The sequence below is a fragment of the Carica papaya genome, chromosome 5 (genome assembly GCF_054855325.1).
Source record: "Carica papaya isolate Zhongbai chromosome 5, ASM5485532v1, whole genome shotgun sequence".
In the NCBI taxonomy this organism is placed as follows: Eukaryota; Viridiplantae; Streptophyta; class Magnoliopsida; order Brassicales; family Caricaceae; genus Carica; species Carica papaya.
In genome coordinates, this window is record NC_142313.1 from 26,334,143 (window position 1) to 26,355,097 (window position 20,955).

At 44.8% G+C, this 20,955-nt stretch overlaps 27 pseudogenes; all 27 read right to left on the bottom strand.

Annotated features, from left to right (window-relative positions):
* Window positions 1-78: 78 nt before the first annotated feature.
* On the bottom strand, window positions 79-196 carry LOC148256224 (5S ribosomal RNA; annotated as a pseudogene).
* A 206-nt stretch (window positions 197-402) lies between these two features.
* Window positions 403-521, bottom strand: LOC148256225 (5S ribosomal RNA; annotated as a pseudogene).
* Window positions 522-1,653: 1,132 nt separating this feature from the next.
* Window positions 1,654-1,772, bottom strand: LOC148256226 (5S ribosomal RNA; annotated as a pseudogene).
* Window positions 1,773-2,298: 526 nt separating this feature from the next.
* LOC148256227 (5S ribosomal RNA) lies at window positions 2,299-2,417 on the bottom strand (annotated as a pseudogene).
* A 2,484-nt stretch (window positions 2,418-4,901) lies between these two features.
* On the bottom strand, window positions 4,902-5,020 carry LOC148256228 (5S ribosomal RNA; annotated as a pseudogene).
* Window positions 5,021-6,217: 1,197 nt separating this feature from the next.
* Window positions 6,218-6,336, bottom strand: LOC148256229 (5S ribosomal RNA; annotated as a pseudogene).
* Window positions 6,337-6,540: 204 nt separating this feature from the next.
* On the bottom strand, window positions 6,541-6,661 carry LOC148256230 (5S ribosomal RNA; annotated as a pseudogene).
* A 527-nt stretch (window positions 6,662-7,188) lies between these two features.
* On the bottom strand, window positions 7,189-7,307 carry LOC148256231 (5S ribosomal RNA; annotated as a pseudogene).
* A 205-nt stretch (window positions 7,308-7,512) lies between these two features.
* On the bottom strand, window positions 7,513-7,631 carry LOC148256232 (5S ribosomal RNA; annotated as a pseudogene).
* A 560-nt stretch (window positions 7,632-8,191) lies between these two features.
* Window positions 8,192-8,310, bottom strand: LOC148256233 (5S ribosomal RNA; annotated as a pseudogene).
* Window positions 8,311-8,515: 205 nt separating this feature from the next.
* On the bottom strand, window positions 8,516-8,634 carry LOC148256234 (5S ribosomal RNA; annotated as a pseudogene).
* A 550-nt stretch (window positions 8,635-9,184) lies between these two features.
* Window positions 9,185-9,303, bottom strand: LOC148256235 (5S ribosomal RNA; annotated as a pseudogene).
* Window positions 9,304-9,507: 204 nt separating this feature from the next.
* Window positions 9,508-9,626, bottom strand: LOC148256236 (5S ribosomal RNA; annotated as a pseudogene).
* Window positions 9,627-10,157: 531 nt separating this feature from the next.
* Window positions 10,158-10,276, bottom strand: LOC148256237 (5S ribosomal RNA; annotated as a pseudogene).
* Window positions 10,277-10,805: 529 nt separating this feature from the next.
* On the bottom strand, window positions 10,806-10,924 carry LOC148256238 (5S ribosomal RNA; annotated as a pseudogene).
* Window positions 10,925-11,130: 206 nt separating this feature from the next.
* On the bottom strand, window positions 11,131-11,249 carry LOC148256239 (5S ribosomal RNA; annotated as a pseudogene).
* Window positions 11,250-11,793: 544 nt separating this feature from the next.
* LOC148256240 (5S ribosomal RNA) lies at window positions 11,794-11,912 on the bottom strand (annotated as a pseudogene).
* A 348-nt stretch (window positions 11,913-12,260) lies between these two features.
* On the bottom strand, window positions 12,261-12,378 carry LOC148256241 (5S ribosomal RNA; annotated as a pseudogene).
* Window positions 12,379-14,522: 2,144 nt separating this feature from the next.
* Window positions 14,523-14,640, bottom strand: LOC148256242 (5S ribosomal RNA; annotated as a pseudogene).
* Window positions 14,641-15,827: 1,187 nt separating this feature from the next.
* Window positions 15,828-15,946, bottom strand: LOC148256243 (5S ribosomal RNA; annotated as a pseudogene).
* A 531-nt stretch (window positions 15,947-16,477) lies between these two features.
* LOC148256244 (5S ribosomal RNA) lies at window positions 16,478-16,596 on the bottom strand (annotated as a pseudogene).
* A 205-nt stretch (window positions 16,597-16,801) lies between these two features.
* On the bottom strand, window positions 16,802-16,920 carry LOC148256245 (5S ribosomal RNA; annotated as a pseudogene).
* Window positions 16,921-18,413: 1,493 nt separating this feature from the next.
* On the bottom strand, window positions 18,414-18,532 carry LOC148256246 (5S ribosomal RNA; annotated as a pseudogene).
* Window positions 18,533-18,738: 206 nt separating this feature from the next.
* LOC148256247 (5S ribosomal RNA) lies at window positions 18,739-18,857 on the bottom strand (annotated as a pseudogene).
* A 206-nt stretch (window positions 18,858-19,063) lies between these two features.
* On the bottom strand, window positions 19,064-19,182 carry LOC148256248 (5S ribosomal RNA; annotated as a pseudogene).
* A 531-nt stretch (window positions 19,183-19,713) lies between these two features.
* Window positions 19,714-19,832, bottom strand: LOC148256249 (5S ribosomal RNA; annotated as a pseudogene).
* An 845-nt stretch (window positions 19,833-20,677) lies between these two features.
* LOC148256250 (5S ribosomal RNA) lies at window positions 20,678-20,796 on the bottom strand (annotated as a pseudogene).
* Window positions 20,797-20,955: the final 159 nt, after the last annotated feature.

The following is a 20,955-nucleotide window of genomic DNA, read 5'->3' on the forward strand; positions in this document are numbered from 1 at the left end:
GTGACTCAAATTTGCGAATAAACCAACGGACCATAGTTCGAGTCGCGTGTAACGTCGAAGGACCCATCTACAAAAAAATGGGTGCAACACGAGTACTTCCGAGGAGGTCACCCATCCAGTACTACTCTCGCCTAAGCAAACTTAAATGCAGAGTTCTGATGGGATCCGGTGCATTAGTGCTTGTATGATTGCACATGTTTCATTCCGCACTTTAAATACATACACTCCTTCTTATTTCCTCCCCCCTCCCGTAATTTATTTCCTTATTCTTGCACATTGCACCTCTCTTTCTCGTTTTAATATCAAGTAAAATGTCTCGGTGCTGTTACTCACATTTGCGAATAAACCAACGGACCATAGTTCCAGTCGTGCGTGACGTCGAACGACCCATTTGCAAAAAAATTGGTGCAACATAAGTACTTCCCAAGAGGTCACCCATCCTAATACTACTGTCGCCCAAGCACACTTAACTACGGAGTTCTGATGAGATCCGGTGAATTTGTGCTGGCATGATTGGACCTGTTTCATTTCGCGTTGCAAATACATACACTTCTTCTCCTTCCCTCCCCCCTCCCGTCATTTATTTCCTCGTGCGTGCACACTGCGCCTCTGGTTTACTTTCTAATATCAAGTAAAATACCCCGACACATTGACTCACATTTGCAAATAAACCAGTGGACCATAGTTCCAGTCGCGCGTAACGTTGAGCGCTCCATCTGAAAAAAATAAGTGCAACACGAGGACTTCCCAAGAGGTCACCACTCTTAGTATTACACTCGCCCAAGCACATTTAACTGCAGAGTTCTTATGGGATCCGGTGAATTAGTAATGGTATAATGGGACCTGTTTCATTCTGCACTGCAAATACATAGACTCCTTCTCCTTCCTTCCCCCCTCCCATCATTTGTTTCCTTGTGCGTGCACACTGCACCTCTCCTTCTCCTTCTAATATCAAGTAAAATGTCCTGGTGCTATGACTCACATTTGCAAATAAACCAACAGAACATAGTTCCAGCCGCGCGTAACTTTGAGCGAGCCATCTGTAAAAGAATGGGTGCAACACGAGTACTTACGAGGAGGTCACCCATCTTAGTACTACTCTTGCCCAACCAAACTTTAATGCGTAGTTGTGATGGGATCTGGTACATTAGTACTAGTATGATCACACCTTTTTCATTCTGCGCTGCAAAAACATACACTCCTTCTCCTTCCCTCCCCCCTCCCGTCATTTGTTTCCTTGTTCATACATACTGCACCTCTCATTCTCGTTCTAATATCAAGTAAAATGCCTCAGCGCCGTGACTCACATATGTGAATAAACCAGCAGACCATTGTTGTAGTTGCGTTTAATGTCGAACGACCCATCCTACTAGTACTCTCGCCCAAGTAAAAATAACTGTGGAGTTCTAATGGGATCGAGTGCATTAGTGCTGGTATGATCTCACCTGTTTCATTCCGTGCTGCAAATACATACACACCTTCTCCTTCCCTCCACCCTCTCGTCATTTGTTTCCTTGTGCGTGCACACTACACCTCTCATTCTCATTCTAATATCAAGTAAATTGTCTCAGTGCTGTGACTCATATTTACGAATAAACCAGCAATCCATAGTTCCAGTCGCACGTAATGTCGAACAACCCATCTGCAAAAAAATAGGTGCAACACGAGAACTTCCCAGGAGGTCTCCCATCTTAGTATTACTCTCACCCAAACCCACATAACTTCGGAGTTCTGATGGGATCCGGTGCATTAGAGCTGGTATGATTGTACGTGTTTCATTCCATGCTACAAATACATACAATCCTGCTCATTCCCTCCCCCCTCCCGTCATTTGTTTCCTTATGCGTGCACACTGCACCTCTCATTCTCGTTCTAATATCAAGTAAAATACCTCGGTGCCATGGCTCATATTTACAAATAAACAAACGGACCATAGTTCGCGCGTAACGTCGAATGACCCATTTGCAAAAAAATTTGTGCAACACAAGGACTTCCCAGGAGGTCACTGATCCTAATACTACTCTTGCCCAAGCATACTTAACTACGGAGTTCTGATGGGATCCAATGAATTAGTGCTGGTATGATCGGACCTGTTTCATTCTTTGCTGCAAATACATAAACTCCTTCTCCTTCCCTCTTCTCTCCCGTCATTTGTTTCCTTGTGTATCCACACTGCACCACTTCTTCTCGTTCTAATATATATTAAAATGCTACGGAGTCGTGACTAACATTCGCGTATAAACCAGCGGACCATAGTTCTGGTCGCGCGTAATGTCGAACGAACCATCTGAAAATCAATTGGTGCAACACGAGAACTTCCCATGAGGTCACCAATCCGAGTACTACTCTTACCGAAGCACACTTAACTGCGGAGTTCTGATGGGATCCGGTGCAGTAATACTGGTATGATCGCACATGTTTTATTTCACACTACAAATACATACACTCCTTCTCCTTCCCTCCCCCCTCCCGTCATTTGTTTCCTTGTGCGTGCACACTGCACCTCTCATTCTCCTTCTAATATCAAATGAAATGTTCCGGCGCTGTGACTCACATTTGCGAATAAACCAGCGGATAATAGTTTTAGTCGCGCGAAACGTCGAACGACCCATCTGCTAAAAATTAATGCAACACGAGGACTTCCCAGAAGGTCACCCATCAAAGTACTACTCTCACCCAAGCAAACTTAACTGCAGAGTTCTGATGGGATCCGGTGCATTAGTTCTAATAAGATCCCACCTGTTTCATTCCGTGCTGCAAATATATACATTCCTTCTCCTTCCCTCCCACCTCTCGTCATTTGTTTCCTTGTACGTACACATTGCACCTCTCCTTCTCCTTCTAATATCAAGCAAAATTCCTCGTCGCCGTGAGTCACATTTGCAAATAAACCAGCGGACCATAGTTCAAGTCACACTAACATCAAACGTCCATTCCGAAAAAAATAGGTGCAACATGAGAACTTCCCAAGAGGTCACCACTTCTAGTACTACACTCGTCCAAACACATTTAACTGTGGAGTTCTGATGGGATCCGGTGAATTAGTGATAGTATAATAGCACCTGTTTCATTCCGCACTGCAAATACATACACTCCTTCTCCTTATCCTTCCCTCCCCCCTCCTGTCATTTGTTTCCTTGAACGTGCACATTGCACCTCTCATTCTCGTTCTAATATCAAGTAAAATGCCCTGGCACCGTGACTCACATTTGCGAATAAACTAGTGGACCATAGTTCTAGTCGCGCATAACGTCTAATGACGCATCTAAAAAAAATGGTTGCAACACGAGGACTTCACAGGAGGTCACCCATCCTAATACTACTCTGGCCAAAACATACTTAACTGCGGAGTTCTGATGGGATCCGGTTCATTAGTGCTGCTATGATCGCAAATATTTCATTATGCGCCGCAAATACATATACTCCTTCTCTTTTCCTCCCCCCCTCCCGTCATTTGTTTCCTTGTGCGTGCACACTATACCTCTCATTCTCCTTCTAATATCAAGTAAAATGCCCCGGCGCCATGACTCACATTTCCGAATAAACCAGCGGACCATAATTCCAGTCACACGTAATGTCAAGCGAGCCATCTGCAAAAAAATGGGTGCAATACGAGTACTTATGAGGAGGTCACTCATCTTAGTACTACTCTCGCCAAGCACATTCATCTGCGTAGTTCTAATGGGATCCAGTGAATTAGTGATGGTATAATGGCACCTGTTTCATTCTGCACTGTAAATACATACACTCCTTCTCCATCCCTCACCCATCCCGTCATTTGTTTCCTTGTGCGTGTACACTGTACCTCTGTTTCTCGTCCTAATATCAAGTAAACTGCCCTGGCGCCGTGACTCACATTTGCGAATAAACCAGCGAACCATAATTTCAGTCGCGCGTAATGTCGAATGACCCATCTATAAAAAAATAGTTGCAACACGAGGACTTCCCAGGAGGTCACCACTTCTAGTACTACTCTCGCCCAAGCATACTTAACTGTGGAGTTTTGATCTGATCTGGTGAAATAGTGACGGTATAATGGCACGTGTTTCATTCTGCGTTACGAATAAATACACTCCTTCTCCTTTCCTCCCCCCTCCCGTCATTGGTTTCCTTGTGCGTTCACACTGCACCTCTCTTTCTCATTCTAATATCAAGTAAAATACCCCAGTGCCGTAACTCGCATTTGCGAATAAACAAGCAGATCATAGTTCCAGTCACCCGTAACGTCAAACGACCCATCTGTAAAAGAAATAGTTACAACACAAGGACTTCCTAGGAGGTCACCTATCCTAGTAATACTTTCGCCCAAGCATACTTAACTGCGGAGTTCTGATTGGATCCGGTGCTTTAGTGCTGCTATGATCGCAAATCTTTCATTCCGCGCTACAAATACATACACTCCTTCTCCTTCCCTCCCCCTTCTCGTCATTTCTTTCCTTGTCCGTACACACTGCACCTCTCCTTCTCCTTCTAATATCAAGTAAAATGCCTCGGCGCCGTGACTCACATTTGTAAATAAATCAGCGGACCATAGTTCCAGTAGCGCGTAACGTCGAGTGACCCATCTGCAAAAAAATAGGTGCATCACGAGTACTTCCGAGGAGGTCACCCGTCCTAGTATTATTCTCGCCCAAGAAAACTTAAATGCGGAGTTATGATGGGATCCAGTGCATTAGTGCTGGTATGATCGCACCTGTTTCATTCCGCGCTGTAAATAAATACACTCCTTCTCATTCCCTCCCCCCTCTCGTCATTTGTTTTCTTGAGCGTGCACATTGCACCTCTCATTCTCGTTTTAATATGAAGTAAAATGCATCGGCGCCGTGACTCACATTTGCGAATAAACTAACGAATCATAGTTCGAGTCGCACGTAACGTCGAATGACACATCTGCAAAAAAATGGGTGCAACACGAGTACTTCCTAAGAGGTCATCCATCCTAGTAGAACTCTCACCCAAGCACACTTAACTGCGGAGTTCAGAAGGGATCCGGTGCCTTAGTGCTGGTATGATCGCACCTGTATCATTATGCGCTGCAAATACATACACTCCTTCTCCTTCCCTCCCCCCTCCCATCATTTGTTTCCTTGTGCGTGCACAATGCACCCCTCCTTCTCATTCTAATATTAATTAAAATTCTCCGATGTTGTGACTCACATTTGCGAATAAAACAGCAGACCAAAGTTCAGTCGTGCGTAACGTCGAACGACCCATCTCAACTTATGCCCATATGAACCGATCACTCGCTGCCTCTCGTTTTTTATTATTCTACTATTTAAGATGCTCACAATTACACTTTTATCATGTGTCGGGCTTTAATTGAATGCTGAAAAAATATTAAGAAAAATGCTCTGGTACCGTGACTCACGTTTGCAAATGAATCGGCGGACCATCGCTCCGGTCCAGTTGAATGTTTAACGCCCCGTCTGCAAAAAGAAGGGTGCATTACGAGAACTTCCTAGTATATCACCCATCCTAGTACTACTCTCGCCCAAGCACGCTTAACAACAGACTTCAGATGGGATTCGGTGAACTAGTGCTGGTATGATCGCACCCGTTCTAGTTTGTGCCGTAAGTACATATACCCCTTCTCCATCCCTCTCTCCTCTCGTCATTTGTTTCGCTGTGCGCGCACCTCACCTCTGTATCTAATTCTAATATCAAGCGAAATACCTCAGCGCCTCCACTTATGCCCATATGAACGGATAGCGCCACACCTAGTTTTTTGTTGTTCTACTATGTAATATGCTCGCAGATACTCTTATCACGTGATGGGCTTTAATTGAATGCGAAAAAAATATTAAATAAAATGTCGTGACTCACATTTGCAAATAAACTAGCAGACCATAGTTTCAGTTGTGCATAACGTCGAACAACCCATCTGCAGAAAAATGGTTGCAACACGAGGACTTCCTAAGAGGTCACCCATCCTAGTACTACTGTCGCCCAAGCACACTTAAATTCGGAGTTCTGTTAGGATCTGGTGCATTAGTGCTGGTACGATCGCACATGTTTCATTCTGCACTGCAAATACATACACTCCTTCTCCTTAGCTCCCCCCTCCCGTCATTTGTTTTCTTGTGCATGCACACTGCAGTTCTCTTTCTCGTTCTAATATAAAGTAAAATGCCCCGGCGCCGTGACTCACATTTACGAATAAACCAGCAGATCATAGTTCCAGTCGCGCGTAACGTTGAACGACCCATCTGCAAAAAAATAAGTGCGACACGAGGACTTCCCTGGAGGTCACCCATTCTAGTATTACTCTCGCCCAAGCACACTTAAATATAGAGTTCTAATAGAATCCGGTGCGTTAGTGCTGGTATGATCGCACCTGTTTTATTTTGCACTGTAAAAACATACACTCTTTCTCCTTCCCTCCCCCCTTCTGTCATTTGTTCTCTTGTGTGTGCACACTGCACCTCTCCTTCTCATTCTAATATCAAGTAAAATGCTCGGACGCCGTGACTCACATTTGCGAATAAACCAGCAGACTATAGTTCAAGTCGCTCGTAATGTCGAACGACCCATCTGCAAAAAAATGGGTGAAACACGAGGACTTCCCAGGAGGTCACCCATCCTAGTACTACTCTTGCCCAAGCACACTTAAATACAGAGTTATGATCGAATCCGGTGCATTAGTGCTGGTATGATCGCACATGTTTCATTTCGCGCTGCAAATACATACACGCATTCTCCTTCCCTCCCTGCTCCTGTCATTTGTTTTCTTGTGCGTGCACAATGCACCTCTGCTTTTCGTTATAATGTCAAGTTAAATGCTCGGGTGCCGTGACTCACATTTGTGAATAAACCAGTGGACCATAGTTCAAGTCGTGCGTAACGAACAACCCATCTGCAAAAAAATTGGTGAAACACAAGGATTCAATGGAGGTCACCCATCCTAGTATTACTCTCGCCGAAGCACCCTTAACTGTGTAGTTCTGATAGAATCCGTTGCATTAGTGCTGGTATGATTGCTCATGTTTCATTCTGCGCTGCAAATACCTACACTCTTTCTCCTTCCATCCCCTCTCCTGTCATTTGTTTCCTTGTGCGTGCACTCTGCATCTCTCATTCTCGTTCTAATATCAAGTACAATGCCCCGGCACCGTGACTCACCTTTGCGAATGAACCAGCGGTTCATAATTCCATTCGCGCGTAACGTCGAACAACCCATCTGAAAAAAAATGAGTGTAACACGAGGACTTCACAGGAGGTCACCCATCCTAGTACTACTCTCATCCAAGCAAACATAACTGCGGAGTTCTGATGGGATCCGATGCATTAGTGCTGGTATGATCGCACCTGTTTCATTTCGCGCTGCAAATACATACGCTCCTTCTTTTTTCTTCCCCCTCGCGTCATTTGTTTCCTTGTGTGTGCGCACTGCACCTCTCATTCTCATTCTAATATCAAGTAAAATGCCACGGCGCCGTGACTCACATTTGTGAATAAACTAGCAGACCATAATTCAAGTCGTGCGTAACATCGAAAGAATCATCTGCAAAAACACGGGTGCAACACGAGTACTTCCCATGAGGTCACCCATCCTACTACTACTCTCGCCCATGCAAACATAACTTCGGAGTTCTGATGGGATCCGGTGCATTAGTGCTGGTATGATTGCACTTGTTTCATTCTGCGCTTTGAAAAGATACAAACCTTCTCCTTCCTTCCCCGCTCCCGTCATTTCTTTTCTTGTGCGTGCACACTGCACCTCTGCTTCTCGTTCTAATATCAAGTTAAATGTCCTAATGTCGTGACTCACATTTGCGAATAAATCGGCAAGCCATAATTCCCGTCGCGCGTAACGTAGAACGATCCATCTGAAAAAAATCGGTGCAACACGAGGACTTCCCAAGAAAATGGGTAAAATATAAGGACTTCGCAGGAGGTCACCCATACTAGTATTACTCTCGCCCAAGCACCCTTAACTGCGGAGTTCTGATAGAATCCGTTGCATTAGTGCTGGTATGATTGCTCATGTTTCATTCTGTGCTGCAAATACCAACACTCTTTCTCCTTCCATCCCATCTCCTGTCATTTGTTTCCTTGTGCGTGCACTCTGCATCTCTCCTTCTCGTTCTAATATCAAGTACAATGCCACAGCACCGTGACTCACCTTTGCGAATGAACCAGCGGTTCATAATTCCATTCGCGCGTAACATCGAAGGACCCATCTGAAAAAAAATGAGTGCAACACGAGGACTTCCCAGGAGGTCACCCATCCTAGTACTACTCTCGCCCAAACAAACATAACTGTGGAGTTCTGATGGGATCTGGTACATTAGTGCTAGTATTATCGCACCTGTTTCATTTCGTGCTACAAATACATACGCTCTTTCTCTTTTCTTCCCCCTCGTATCATTTGTTTCCTTATGTGTGCGCACTGCACCTCTCGTTCTCATTTTAATATGAAGTAAAATGCCACGGCGCTGTGACTCACAATTGGGAATAAACCAGCGGACCATAATTTAAGTCGCGCGTAACATCGAAAAAATCATCTGCAAAAAAATGGGTGCAACACGAGTGCTTCCCATGAGATTACCCATCCTACTACTACTCTCGCCCAAGAAAACATAACTGCGGAGTTCTGATGGGATCCAGTGCATTAGTGCTGGTATGATTGCACCTATTTCATTCTACGCTTCGAAAAGGTACAAACCTTCTCCTTCCTTCCCCACTCCCGTCATTTCTTTTCTTGTGCGTGCACACTGTACCTCTGCTTCTCGATCTAATATCAAGTAAAATATCCTAATGTCGTGACTCACCTTTATGAATAAATCGGCAGACCATAATTCTCATCGCGCGTAACGTCGAACGATCCATATGAAAAAAATCGGTGCAACACGAGGACTTTCCAAGAAAATGGGTGAAATATAAGGACTTCGCAGGAGGTCACCCATCCTATTATTACTCTCGCCCAAACACCCTTAACTGCGGAGTTTTGATAGAATCCGTTGCATTAATGCTGGTATGATCGCTCATGTTTCATTCTGCGCTGCAAATACCTACACTCTTTCTCCTTCCATCCCCTCTCCCGTCATTTGTTTCCTTGTGCGTGCACTCTGCATCTCTCCTTCTCGTTCTAATATCAAGTACAATGCCCCGGCACCGTGACTCACCTTTGCGAATGAACCAGCAGTTGATAATTCCATTCGCGCGTAACCCATCTGAAAAAAAATGAGTGCAACACGAGGACTTCCTAGGAGGTCACCCATCCTAGTACTACTCTCGCCCAAGCAAACATAACTGCAGAGTTCTGATGGGATCCGGTGCATTAGTGCTGGTATGATCGCACCTGTTTCATTTCGCGTTGCAAATACATACACTCCTTCTCCTTTCTTCCCCCTCCCGTCATTTGTTTCCTTATGCGTGCGCACTGCACCTCTCGTTCTCGTTCTAATATCAAGTAAAATGCCGCGGCGCCGTGACTCATATTTGCGAATAAACCACAGACCATAATTTATGTCGCGCATAATGTCGAACGACCCATCTGCAAAAAAATAGGTAAAACACGAGGACTTCCCAGGAGATCACCCATCCTAGTACTACTTTCGCCCAAGCACACTTGACTGCGGAGTTCTGATGGAATCCGGTGCATTAGTGCTGGTATAGTTGAACCTGTTTCATTCTGCGCTTCAAATACATACGCTTCTTCTCCTTCCCTCCCCGCTCCCGTCATTTGTTTTCTTGTCCATGCACACTACACCTCTGTTTCTCGTTCTAATATCAAGTTAAACGCCTGGGTGCCGTGACTCATATTTATGAATAAACCAGCAGACCATAGTTCAAGTCGCGCATAATGTCGAACGACCCATCTGCAAAAAAATTTGTGAAACATAAGGAATTCTCAGGAGGTCACACATCCTAGTACTACTCTCGCCCAAGCACACTTAACTGCGGAGTTTTTATTGAATCTGGTGCATTAGTACTGGTATGATCGCTCATGTTTCATTTTGCGCTGCAAATACATACACTCTTTCTCCTTCCCTCCCCCCTCCCGTTATTTGTTTCCTTGTGCGCGCACTGTGCATCTCTCCTTCTCGTTCTAATATCAAGTAAAATGCCCCGGCACCATGACTCACATTTGCAAATGAACCAGCGGTACATAGTTCCAGTCGCGCGTAATGTCGAACGCCCCATCTGCAAAAAAATGGGTGAATCACGAGGACTTCCCAAGAGGTCACCCATCTTAGTGCTACTCTCGCCCAAGCACACTTAACTGCGGAGTTCTGATGGGATCCGCTGCATTAGTGCTGGTATAGTCGCACCTATTTTATTCCGTGCTGCAAATACATACACTCGTTCCCCTTCCCTCCCCACTCCCATCATTTGTTTCCTAGTGCGTGCACTCTGCATCTCTCCTTCTCATTCTAATATCAAGTAAAATGCCCGACACTGTTACTCACCTTTGCAAATGAACCGGCGGTTCATAATTCCATTCGCACGTAACATCGAACGACCCATCTGAAAAAAAATGAGTGCAACACGAGGACTTACCAGGAGGTCACCCATCATAGTACTACTCTCACCCAAGCACACTTAACTAAAAAGTTCTGATGGTATCCGGTTCATTAGTGCTGGTATGATCTCACCTGTTTCATTTCGTGCTGCAAATATATACACTCCTTCTCATTTCTTCCCCCTCCCGTCATTTGTTTCCTTGTACGTGCGCATTTCACCTCTCGTTCTCGTTCTAATATCAAGTAAAATGCCATGGCGCCGCGACTCACATTTGCAAATAAACCAGCGGACTATAGTTATAGTCGCGCGTAACGTAGAATGATTAATCTGAAAAAAAATGGGTGCAACATGAGAGTTTTCCAAGAGGTCACCCATTTTAGTGCTACTCTCGCCGAAGCACACTTAACTGCGGAGTTCTGATGGGATCCGCTGCATTAGTGCTGGTATAGTCGCACCTATTTTATTCCGCGCTGCAAATACATACACTCGTTCCCCTTCCCTCTCCGCTCCCATCATTTGTTTCCTAGTGCGTTCACACTGCACCTCTCCTTCTCGTTCTAATATCAATTAAAATGCCCCTGCGCCTTGACTCATATTTGCGTATAAACCAGCGGACCATAGTTCCAGTCGCGCGTAACGTCGAACGACCTATCTGAAAAAAAATTTGTGCAACACGAGGACTTTCCAGGAGGTCACCCATCCGAGTACTACTCTCGCCCAAACACACTTAATTGGTGAGTTCTGATGGGATCCGGTGCATTAGTGCTGGTATGATCACACTTGTTTAATTTCGCGCTACAAATACATACACCCCTTCTCCTTTTTTTCCCCTCTCATCATTTGTTTCCTTGTGCATGCGCATTGCACCTCTCGTTCTCGTTCTAATATCAAGTAAAATGCAACTAGTACTACTCTCGCCCAAGAATGCTTGACTGCGGAGTTCTGATGGGATTCGGTGAACTAGTGCTGGTTTGATCGCAATCGTTTTGGTTTGCACCGCAAACCAATATACCGCTTCCCCTTCCCTCTCCCTTCCCATCATTTATTTCTATGTGCGCGCAATGCACCTCTACTTCTAGTTCTAATATCGAGCGAAATGCCCTGGTGCATCGACTCATGTCTATATGAAACCCTGCCACACCTCCTTTTTCATTATTCTACTATGTAAGATGCTCGCAATGACACTCTCAACACGTGATGGGCTTTAATTGAATGCACGAAAAATATTAAGCAAAATGCCCCAGCGCTGTTACTCACGTTTATGAATGAACCACCGGACCAGCGGTGTGGTCCCCCGTAACATTTAATGCCCCGTCTATGAAAAGAAGGGTGCAACACGAGTACTTCCCAAGAGGTCACCCATCCTAGTACTACTCTCGCCCAAGCACATTTGACTTTGGAATTCTGATGGGATCTGGTGAACTAGTGCTGGTATGATCGCACTCCTTCTAATTTGCGCCGCAAAGACATATACCACTTCTCCTTCCCTCTCCCTTTCCGTCATTTGTTTCCTTGTGCGTGCAACTCACCTCTGCTTCTAGTTCTAATATCGGGCGAAATACCCTGTCACCTCGACTCATGCCCATATGAACGGATCGCTCACCGCACCTCATTTTTCGTTGTTTTACTATTCAAGATGCTCGTAATGACACTCTCATCACGTGATGGGTTTTAATTGAATGCACGAAAAGTATTAAGTAAAATGCCCTTACACTGTGACTCACCTTTGCGAATGAACATGGGGACCGTCGCTCCAGTCCCGTGTAATATTTAACGCCCCGTCTGCAAAAAAAAGGGTGCAACACGAGTGCTTCCAAAGAGGTCACCCATTGTAGAACTACTCTCGCCCAAGCACGCTTAACTGGAGAGTTCTGATGGATCCTGTGAACTAGTGTTGGTATGATCGCACCCCTTCTAATTTGCACTGCAAAGACATATATCCCTTCTCCTTCCCTCTCCCTTCCCGTCATTTGTTTTGCTGTGCGCACAACGCACCTCTACTTCTAGTTCTAATATCGATCGAAATGCCCCGGCACCTCGACTCATGTCTATATGAACGAAACACCCGCCGCACCTCTTTTTTTGTTGTTCTACTATGTAAGATGCTCGTAATAATAATCTTATCACGTGGTGGGCTATAATTGAATGCACAAATAATATTAAGCAAAATGTTCCAGCGTCGTGACACACGTTTGCGAATTAACCGGTAACTCTCACTCTAGTCCCGCATAACATTTAACGCTCCATCTGCAAAAAGAAGGGTGCAACATGAGAACTTCCTAGGAGATTACCCATCCTAGTACTACTCTCGCCCAAGCACGATTAACTACAAAGTTCGATGGGATCCGATGCATTAGTGCTGGTATGATCGAGCCCCTTCCATTCCGCGCTGCAAATACATATACCACTTCTCTTTCCCTCTCCCATCTCATCATTTATTTTGTTGTGCACGCACACCGCACCTCTATTTTTAGTTCTAATATCAAGCGAATTGCCAAGGCATCTCGACTCATGCCCAGATGAACAGACCGCCCCCCACAACTCTATTTTCATTGTTCTACTATGTAAGATAATCGTAATGATATTCTTATCTCGTGATAGACTATAAAAGAATGCATGAAAAATCTGGCGCCACGACTCATGCTGGCGGACTGTGGCTCCTATTGCGCATAACATTTAACACCCCATCCGTAAAAAGACAGGCGCAACATGAAGACTACCCAAAAGATCACCCATCCTAGTACTACTCTCGCCAAAGCACGCTCAACTACGGAGTTCGATGGGATCTGGTGCATTAGTGCTAGTATGATCGCACCTCTTCTATTTTGTGCTACAAATACATATACCCCTTCTCCCCCCTGTTATTTGTTTTGTTATGCGCGAACACCGCACCTCTGCTTATAGTTCTAATATAGAGCAAAATGCTCCAGTGCCTCGACTCACGGCCAGATGAATGGATTACCCCCTGCACCTCGTTTTTGGTTATTCTACTATGTAAGATGCTCGTAATGACACTCTTATCACGTGGCGAACTATAAATTGATGCACGAAAAATATTAAGAAAAATGTCTTCGCGTTGTGACTCACTCCAAGGGACAATGGCTTTGATCGTGCATAATGTTTAACGTCCCGTCAGCAAAAAAACGAGTGAAAAATGAGAACTTTCCAGGAGGTCACCCATCCTAGTACTACTTCCGCCCAATCACACTTAACTACGAAATTCGATGGGATCTAGTGAATTAATGCAGGTATGATCGCACCTCTTCCATTCCACGCTGCAAGTACCTATACCCCTTCTCCTTCCTTCCCCCTCCCGTCATTTGTTTCGTTGTGCGCACACACCACACCTCTGTTTCTAGTTCTAATATCAAGCAAAATACTCCGGCACCTCGACTCACGCCCAAATGAATGGATAGCCCGCCGTACCTCGTTTTTCATTGCTATACTATGTAAGATACTCATAATGACACTCTTATCACCTGGTGGACTATAAATGAATGGACGAAAAATATTAAGTAAAATTTTCAGGCCTTGTGACTCACACTGGCAGACTGTGGCTCCAATCGCACTTAACGTTTAATACCCCATCTATAAAAAAACGGGTTCAACACGAGGACTTTCCAAGAGGTCACCCATCCTAGAACTAATCTCGCCCAAGCACGCTTGACTACAGAGTTCTCATGGGATCCTGTGCATTAGTGTTTGCATGATCGCAACTGTCCCATTCCCCACTGCAAATACATATAGCCCTTCTCCTTCCCTCCCCCCTCCCATCATTTATTTCGCTATACGGGCATACCACATCTCTTCTTCTAGTTCTAATATAGAGCGAAATGCCATGTCGCTTGGACTCACGCCTAGAAGAACGGAAGCCCCTTGTGCCTCATTTTTCATTTTTTTACTATGTAAGACTCTCGTAATGAGACTCTTATCACGTGGTGGACTACAAATAAGTGCACGTAAAATATTAAGCAAAATGTTTCAATGTCGCCACTCATGCCAGCAGACTGTGGCTCCGATCACGCGTAATGTTTGATGCCCCATCTATAAAAAGACGGGTGCAACAGGAGAACTTTCTAGGAGGTCACCCATACTAGTACTACTCTCGCCCAAGCACGCTTAACTACGGAGTTCGATGGGATCCGATGTATTAATGCTAGTATGATTGCACCCCTTCTATTCCGCGCTGCAAATACATATACCCCTTCTCCTTCCCTCCCCCCACCCGTCATTTTTTTCGCTGTGCGCGCACACCGCACCTCTGTTTATAGTTCTAATATCAAGCAAAATGCCCCGGCACCTCGATTAACGCCAGAAGAAAGGACCGCCCGCCGTTCCTCATTTTTCTTTATTCTACTATGTAAGATACTCGTAATGACACTCTTATCACATGGTAGACTATAAATGAATGCACGAAAAAATAGTAAGCAAAATTTTTTAGCGATGCGACTCATGCAAGTGGATTGTGGCTCCGATCACATGTATCGTTTTACGCTCCCTTTGCAAAAAGACAGTGCAACACGAGGACTTCTCAGGAGGTTACCGATCCTCGTACTACTCTCGCCCAAGCATGGTTAACTGCATAATTTGATGGGATCCGATGTATTAGTGCTAGTATGATCGCACCCCTTCCATTCCACATTGCAAATATATATACCCCTTTTCCTTTCCTCCCCTCTCCTGTCATTTTTTTCGCTGTGTGTTTGCACACTGCATCTCTGTTTCTAGTTCTAATATTAAGCAAAATGCCCCAGTGCCTCGACTTATGCCTAGATTAAAGGACCACCCACCACACCTTTTTTTTGTTCTTCTACTATGTAAGATGCTCGTAATGACTCTCTTATCACGTGGTGGACTATAAATGAGTGTATAAAAAAAAGTAAGCAAAATACCCTGGCGCGGCCACTCACGCTGGCAAATGAACCAGCAGATTATGGCTCCGGTCGCACGTAACGTTTGATGCCCTGTCCGCAAAAAGATGGGTGCAACACAAGCACTTCCCAGGAGATCACTCATCCTAGTATTACTCTCGCCCAAACACGCTTAATTACAAATTATGATGGGATACGATGCATTAGAGCTAGTATGATCCCACCCGTTCTATTCCTCACTTCAAATACATATACCCCTTCTCTTTCCCTCCCCCTCCCCATCATTTGTTTCGCTCTGTGTGGACACCGCACCTCTACCCCTAATCGTAATATCAAACAAAATGCCCAGTTGCCTCGACTCACGCCCAGATGAACAGACCGCCCGCCACACCTCTATTTTTCTTGTTCTATTATTTATGATACTCGTAATGACACTCTTATCACGTGGTGGACTATAAATGGATGCACGAAAAATATTAAAAAAAAAGACGGGTGCAACACGAGTACTTCCCAGGAGGTCACCCATCCTAGTACTACTTTCGCCCAAGCACACATAACTATAAAGTTCTGATCGGATCCGGTGCATTAGTGCTGGTATGATCGCACCTGTTTGATTCCACACTACAAATACATACACTCCTTCTCCTTCCCTCCCCCCTTCTATCATTGTTTTCCTTGTGCGTGCATACTGCACCTCTCCTTTTCGTTCTAATATCAAGTAAAATATCTTGGTGCCGTGACTCACATTTGCGAATAAACCAGCGAACCATAATTCCAGTCGTGCGTAACGTCGAACGACCCATCTGTAAAAAAATTGGTGCAACACGAGTACTTCCGAGGAGGTCACCCATCCTAGTACTACTCGCGCCCAAACAGACATAACTGCGGAGTTTTGATGGGATCTGGTGAATTAGTGATGGTATAATGGAACCTGTTTCATTACGCACTGCAAATACATACACACCTTCTCCTTCCTTCCCCCCTCCCGTCATTTGTTTCCTTCTGCGTGCATATTGCACCTCTCCTTTTCGTTTTAATATCAAGTAAAATTCTCTGGTGCTGTGACTCATATTTGTAAATAAGCCAGCGGACCAAAGTTCCAGTCGCGCATAACGACGAACGACCCATCTGTAAAAAAATGGGTGCAACATGAGAATTTCCCAGAAGGTCACCCATTCTAATACTACTCTCGCCAAAGCACACTTAACTATATAGATCTGATGGGATTCGGTGCATTAGTGCTGGTATGATCGCACCTGTTTTATTCCGCACTGCAAATACAGACACTCATTCTCCTTCCCACCCCCCTCACGTCATTTGTTTCCTTATGCGTGCACACTGCACCTCTACTTCTCGTTCTAATATTAAGTAAAATGCCCAGGCGCCTTAACTCACATTTGCAAATAAATCAGCCGAACATAGTTCCAGTCGCACGTAACATCAAATGCCTCATTTGAAAAAAAATTGTGCAACACGATTACTTCCCAGAAGGTCACCCATCCTAGTACTACTCTCGCACAAACACACTTAACTGCGAAGTTCTGATGGGATCCGGAGCATTAATGCTGGTATGATCGCACCTGTCTAATTCTACGCTGCAAATACATACACTCCTTCTCTTTCCCTCCCCCCTTCCGTCATTTGATTCTTTGTGCGTGCACACTGCACCTCTCCTTCTCATTCTAATATCAAGAAAAATGCTCTGTCGTCATCACTCACATTTGCGAATAAACCGGCGGAACACAGTTCAAGTCGCGCGTAATGTCGAACAACCCATCTTCAAAAAAATGGGTGCAACACGTAGGCTTCCATAGAGGTCACCACTCCAGTACTACACTCGCCCAAGCACACTTAACTGAGGAGTTCTGATGGGATCCAGTGAATTAGTAATGGTCTAATGGCACCTGCTTCATTCCGCGCTGCAAATGCATACACTACATCTCCTTCTCTCCCCGCTCCCGTCATTTATTTCCTTATGCGGGCACACTGCACCTCTCATTCTCGTTATAATATCAAGTAAAATGCTCAGGTGCCGTGACTCACATTTACGAATAAACCAACAGACCATAGTTCTAGTCGCGCGTAACGTCGAACGACCCATCTGTAAAAAAAGTTGTGCAACACGAGGATTCCCAGAAGGTCACCCATCCTAGTACTACTCTCGCCAAAGCACACTTCGCTGCGGAGTTCTGACAGGATCCAGTGAATTAGTGATGGTAGAATTTGCACCTGTTTCATTTTGTGCAACAAATACATACACTCCTTCTCCTTCCCTCCCCCCTCTTGTCATTTGTTTCCTTGTGCGTGCACACTGCACCTCTCCTTCTCGTTCTAATATCAAGTAAAATGCTCCATTTTCCTGACTCACATTTGCGAATAAACTAGCGGACCATAGTTCCAGTCGCGCGTAACGTCGAACACCCCATCTGAAAAAAATAGGTGCAACACTAGGACTTCCCAGCAGGCCACCACTACTAGTACTACACTCGCCCAAACACAGTTAATTGCAGAGTTCTGATGGGATCCGGTGAATTAGTGATGGTATAATGGCACATGTTTCATTCTGTGCTATAAATACCTACACTTCTTTTCCTTCCCTCCCCCCGCCCGTCATTTGTTTCCTTGTGGGTGCATATTGGACCTCTTCTTCTCATTCTAATATCCAGTAAAATTCCCCGGTGCCTGACTCACATTTGCAAATAAACAAGCAGAGCATAGTTCAAGTTGCGCGAAACATCGAACGCCCATTTGAAAAAAATAGGTGCAACATGAGGACTTCCCAGGAGCTCACCACTCTAAGTACTACACTCGCCCAAGGACATTTAACTGCGGAGTTCTGATGGGATCTGGTGAATTAGTGATGGTATAATGGAACCTGTTTCATTCTGTGCTGCAATTACATACACTCTTTCTCCTTCTGTCCCCCCTCCAGTCATTTGTTTCCTTGTGCGTGCACACTGCACCTCTGCTTCTCGTTTTAATATCAAGTAAAATGCCCCTGCGCCGTAACTCACATTAACGAATAAACTAGTAGACCATAGTTTCAGTCGCGCGTAACGTCGAGCGACCCATCTGTAAGTGCAACACGAGTACATCTGAGGAGGTCACCCATCCTAGTATTATTCTCGCCCAAGCAAACTTAAATGCGGAGTTCTGATGGGATCCAGTGCATTAGTGCTGGTATGATTGCACCTCTTTCATTTTGCACTTCAAATACATGCACTCCTTCTAATTCCCTCCCCCCGCTCGTCATTTGTTTCCTTGTGTGTGTATAATGCACCCCTCATTCTTGTTCTAATATCAAGTAAAATGCCCTGGCGCCGTGACTCACATTTGCGAATAAATTAGTGGACCATAGTCCCAGTCATGCTGAACATCGAACGACCCATCTGCAAAAAAATAGATGCAACATGAGGACTTCGAAATAGGTCACCCATCCTAGTACTACTATTGCCCAAGCACACTTAACTGTGGAGTTCTAATGGGATCCAGTCAATTAATGCTGGTATGATCGCATCTATTTCATTCCGCGCTGCAAATACATAAACTCCTTCTCCTTCCCTCCCCCCTCCCCTCATTTGTTTCCTTGGCCGTGCACACTGCACCTCTAATTCTCCTTCTAATATCAAGTAAAATACCCTAGCGTCGTGACTCACATTTACGAACAAACCAGCGGACCATAATTCCAATCGCGCGTAATGTCGAACGACCCATCTACAAAAAAATAGGTGAAACACGAGGACTTTCTAAGAGGTCACCCATCCTAGTACTACTCTCGCCCAAGCACACTTAACTGCGGAGTTCTAATGGGATCCGGTGAATTAGTGATGGTATAATGGCATCTGTTTCATTTCACGCTGCAAATACATACACTCATTCTCTTTACCTCCCCCCTTTCATCATTTGTTTCCTTGTGCGTGCACACTGCACCTCTCCTTCTCCTTCTAATATCAAGAAAAACACTCCAGTGTCATCACTCACATTTGCGAATAAACTAGCGAACCATAGTTCCAGTCGTACGTAACTTCGAACGACCCATTTACAAAAAAATGGGTGCAACACGAGGACTTCCCAGGAGGTCATTACTCCTAGTACTACACTCGCCCAAACACATTTAACTGCGGAGTTCTGATGGGATCCAGTGAATTAGTGATGGTATAATGGCACCTGTTTCATTCCGCATTGTAAATACATACACTCCTTCTCCTTCCCTCCCCCCTCCCGTCATTTGTTTCTTTGTGCATGCACACTGCACCTCTTTTTCTCGTTCTAAAATAAACTAAAATGCTTCGGCATCGTGACTCATATTTACGAATAAACCAGCGGACCATAGTTCCACTCGCGCGTAATGTCGAACGACCCATCTGTAAAAAAATGGGCGCATTACGAGGACTTCCCAGGAGGTCACAAATCCTAGTACTACTCTCGCCCAAGCACACTTAACTGCGGAGTTCATATGGGATCCGGTGCATCAGTGCTGGTATGATGGCACCTATTTCATTGTGTACTGCAAATATATACACTCCTTCTCTTTCCCTCCCCCCTACCGTCATTTGTTTCCTTATGCATGCACACTACACCTCTCTTTCTCGTTCTAATATCAAGTAAAATGTCCTGGCACTGTGACTCACAATTACGAATAAACCAGCGGACCATAGTTCCAGTTGCACGTAAAGTAGAATACCCCATCTGAAAAAAATAGGTACAACACAAGGACTTCCCAAGAAGTCACCACTCCTAGTACTACACTCGCCCAATCACACTTAACTGTGGAGTTCTGATGGGATCCAGTGAATTAGTAATGGTCTAATGGCACTTGTTTCATTCCGTGCTGCAAATACATGCACTCATTCTCCTTCCCTCCCCCTTCCGTCATTTGTTTATGCACACTGCACCTCTCTTTCTCATTTTAATATCAAGTAAAATGTCCCGGCACCGTGACTCACATTTGTGAATAAAACAACACACTATACTTCCAGTCACGCGTAACATCGAACGACCCATCTGCAAAAAAATAGGTGCAATACGAGGACTTCCCAACAGGTCACCACTCCTAGTACTACACTCGCCCAAGCACATTTAACTATGAAGTTCTGATGGGATCTGGTGAATTAGTGATGGTATAATGGCACCTGTTTCATTCTGCGCTGTAAATACATACACTCCTTCTCCTTCCCTTCCCCCTTCCATCATTTTTTTCTTTGTGCGTGCACACTGCACCTTTCCTTCTCGTTCTAATATCAAATAAAAGTCCCGGCGCCGTGACTCACATTTGCGAAAAAACTAGCAGTTTATAGTTCTAGTCGTGTGTAACGTCGAGTGACCCATTTGCAAAAAAATTGTTGCAACACGAGGACTTCCTAGGAGGTCACCCATCCTAGTACTACTCTCACCCAAGCATACTTGAGTGTGGAGTACTGATGGGATCCGGTGCATTAGTGCTGGTATGATCGCAAATCTTTCATTCTGCGCCGCAAATACATACACTCCTTCTCTTTCCCTCCCCCTTCCTATCTTTTGTTTCCTTGTGTGTGCACACTCCAACTCTCATTCTCATTTTAATATCAAGTAAAATGCCTCGGCACTGTGACTCACATTTTAGAATAAATCAATGCAC